The 3,811-nt window shown below is 33.5% G+C and overlaps 1 long non-coding RNA gene across 1 annotated transcript; it reads right to left on the bottom strand.

Annotated features, from left to right (window-relative positions):
• Window positions 1–435: 435 nt before the first annotated feature.
• On the bottom strand, window positions 436–3,345 carry LOC111721773. Its single transcript, XR_002770791.1, has 3 exons — window positions 3,256–3,345; window positions 2,447–2,556; window positions 436–641 (listed from the first exon to the last, which is right to left on the bottom strand). It is a non-coding gene; the product is annotated as an uncharacterized LOC111721773 (long non-coding RNA).
• Between the last annotated feature and the right edge of the window lie 466 nt (window positions 3,346–3,811).

Here is a 3,811-nt window from a genome sequence, read left to right as displayed (position 1 = left end):
TCTATAAATACATAAACAAACCCTATTAATCTGGCCAAAGGTATTAGTAAATGGGTTGTGCAAAACTTACACCATGCTAAAATAATTACATCATGAACTGTTAAACTAAATTTTCCAAATTATTGATCATAATGTATTCTGCTTCCTAACAGAAGCAGAAGTATATGTGTATGTTATTAGATATTAGTTTTGAATTACATCACATTTATACATATGCCTAAGAAGTCAAATAGATTTTATTTCTCATTGAAAACTTGATCTAAATTTTTCATCAAACCCACTGATTACTTGGAAGACATTATGAGGCTACAAAGTAAAGGTATGAGCAAAACTACCATAATCAGTCTTGAGATCTTAGTTCATGTCGTTAGAACTCATGAAAATACCAGACTTGGGGGGTGCGGAGGATATAGCAGGTGGAAAATATAGAAGAAACTTTAGATATATATTCTCAGTAAATTTTAATAATGTAGCTTTCTTTCCTCTAAGAGTGATGGAAATGAATATTTTTAGGTGTATAGTTTGACTGGATTTTGTTTTCAGGGATATTCTTCTATTTGAGAAAAAGCGGTGGGTCTTTGAAGTTTAGGGCAAGCAGAAGCAGCTGATACATTTGAGACACTGGATCAATACTCTCATTTCTTTCTTTGGAAAAAGAAAGAAAATTGACAATTAGTTTCAAAAAGAAACTTATTTCACAAATAAAATTTTATGCATTCCCCGATTCAACTAAATTTTTCATTGCTTTCTGTCACCCCCAAAACATTTTAAATCTAGAAATAATTTCGTAGATATGTTTGAATCATGAAATATGGGACACAATATTGAGATAAATATATTACCCTGGAGATTTACATGCCTGGCAAAGGCGATTTCATTTCATCCCATTCTGGCTGTCTGAAAGTATTTTTTTACTGAAACTGACATTTAATGTTATAATTTTATATCTGATCAATGAAGCTTTTATTTATATCAAGGGCTTTCATGATGAGAAAATAAAAGTTACAATTTACAACTCCTCCTATCTTACCAGGGCACATTTCCCAGGAATGACTTTCCATATCAATGCAATTTAAAAGCTTACTGGATCAAACAGATAAATAAATACCATAGCATTCAACTTCTTAGGTTGCTTATAAGGTAAAAATGTTGCAATTAACTCTTACCACTTCATTAAAACTATTTTTGCTAAGTTTGACCCTTTGTTGCTAAATTCATTAAATCAGTTTCAGTCCTCAGCTTAATCATTCTAATGACATCATACATAGTAAACTATTTCCCAGTTCTTGAAATTCCTTCTTTCTTGGTTTTATATTACCCATTTATCTGTTTATCTACTTCTTTGTAAAAATTTGCAGGTGAATACTTGTAAAACAGGCCTAACTCTGCTTTCATGCCCATGCTTCCACCCTCCATTCTTTTCCAAATTAATTTTATCTCCTTTCAGAACTTTAAATGCCAGCATTATACTAATTTTTCACCTTAGTTGATAAGTTGTCTTCAGACTATTTTCTCAAGTCCAAAATGGTGAATTAACTAATTACTCTCTACCTATGCTGAGGTTTTTCACAACCATTTCTTACCATACATCTTCAGAAATAAATTACATTTTTCCCTCAAAACTTTTCCTCCTCTATTGTTAACTCATGACTTTAAGTTTTACATCCATATCGTATGCACAAGGAAAATGGAATCTTTGTAGAAGAAATTTATTCTTCAACTCACACAATGTCCTAGCTATTCTTTTTTTTTTTTTTTTTTTGTCCTTTTTTTGGCCAGGGCTGGGTTTGAACCTACCACCCATGGTATATGGAGCTGGCAACTTGCTCCTTGAGCCACAGGCACCACTCTATCCTAGCTATTCTATACCTTCAACACATCCATGTTTCTCATCTTCATTACCTTCAATTTTGTACAACCACATTGTCTTTCACCTAAATCTTAGAAATTGTTTCTAATAACTTCTTGCTATATTCATATGCTCTCTACAGCCCTCAATACAAGGAAGGATCAATTATGGTTTTTAGCCTTTGTAATTCTAGTACTTATTGTAACATTTAACACTGGCACATGCACCTGTTAAAATTTGTTGTATAAATAAACCCACCTAATTAATTTCTTAAAATTCCTTTTCTTAAATTTTATTAGTGACTAAAAATATTCATCTATACTAGTGGCATAATTCAATTTATTCATTTATTAATACTTTTGTAGTTCTCCGATGATTTATGGCTCTATTAAATATATATTTTTTATTTTGTAGAAATATACCTGCACTTCGTTTTGGAAGGACACTCCTAGGAGTTTAATTAGTTGGATACCAAACTTCTGCTAATCCCTGGATTCATAAAGTAGGGTAGAAAGTTTAACCTGGATTGCATCATTAGAAAGAAGCAGCTCAAGAGAATTTATGGAGAATACCTTAGTGCCTCCTCCTTGTACCCACCTTACACATGCAAGTTGCCCTTTGCCATGTGACTTTGCAGTGATTCACTGAAGCCTAAGTATTCTTTCCCCCACTGGGGATACCAAGCTTCATCAGAGACAGCCTTTGGCCTAGCCAATGGAAAATGGTTGGAGTCACAACATGCCAGTTTAAAGACAAAAACTTAGAAAACCCTGACTGTTTCCACCCATTCTTGCGTTTCTGTGGTCTGCCACAAAAAGAACATTCTTATGGTCACTGAACTGAGAGATGAATGTGGCAAAGCTCATATGTAAAATGAGGACAATACATAAAATTGTGTGCAAAATGTACAAATCAGTCCACATAACTTCTCTTGGCCCTGTCCACAACCACCTACATTTTACCAGATGGCTAGAAAGCACAGTAATTCAAAAGCGTAGTATTTCATTTTAGTCTAGGAACACACAAACACTGTACATTTGTTAGACCATTGGCAATCAACTAGCAGCATGAATGACATATAGTGGGTATAAAAAATCATAATTATACAAATTAAGTAATTGTTTATTATATTTATTTGGTATCTTTATGACTTACAGTTCCACAATTTATTACAATGATACTGACAAAATTGGAGGACTGTTAATTGGACTGCGGTAGGTTCAATGGAGTGTCATTCAGTGCCTACAATTGCTTCCAGTGATAATAATAATAATCACCTATGTTGTCCCAATCAAGCTGCAAGATCAATTAATTTCAAATTCTTTTTGTATGCATATTCAAGCACAAAATATGGTAAGTCTAAACAGTTTTTATGAACTCTTCCACAAGAGATCGTAGATACTTACAAATGTTCTCTGTCCCACGCTGAAAATCACAGCATGAAAATTGGTGATTTTGCTTTGTCTTCTGATGTAACAGCCACTTGTGTTCCACATTCAAAAGGATTCTTGGGAAAAAAAATGACATGTATTGTTTTCTGTTTTGTTTTTTTTTTTTAATTTAGTTTTTGCTTCTGAGTGTGTAAACTAGGGCTCTGTATAGGAAGAATGGGTTTTGGCTATGATGAAGAATTATGAATACAAGATTTAGATAGAGCAGAGTATAGTTATGTGAAAAAATGAAAGAGAAAATACGACAAAAGGCCTTTCCAGAGCTTTTCTCTGCATGTGAAACAAGTATAAATTCAAAATGAAGAAACCTGGTGTAAAATGAGTCAGGAAATTTTGCTACGCTACATGCCACCTGAAGCTGGGTAAGAGGAATGCTAAATAATGAAAAGGAATAAATATGGCAATCCCTCATAAGTAATACTTTTACTGACTTTTTTTTTTTTTTTGGCCAGGGCTGGGTTTGAACCTGCCACCTTCAGTATATGGGGTTGGAGCCCTCCTCCTTTGAGCG

This window comes from Otolemur garnettii, unplaced genomic scaffold (assembly GCF_000181295.1).
Source record: "Otolemur garnettii isolate 467f Iridium unplaced genomic scaffold, OtoGar3 scaffold00183, whole genome shotgun sequence".
NCBI lineage: Eukaryota > Metazoa > Chordata > Mammalia > Primates > Galagidae > Otolemur > Otolemur garnettii.
This window is presented reverse-complemented; position numbering and strand designations above follow the sequence as displayed.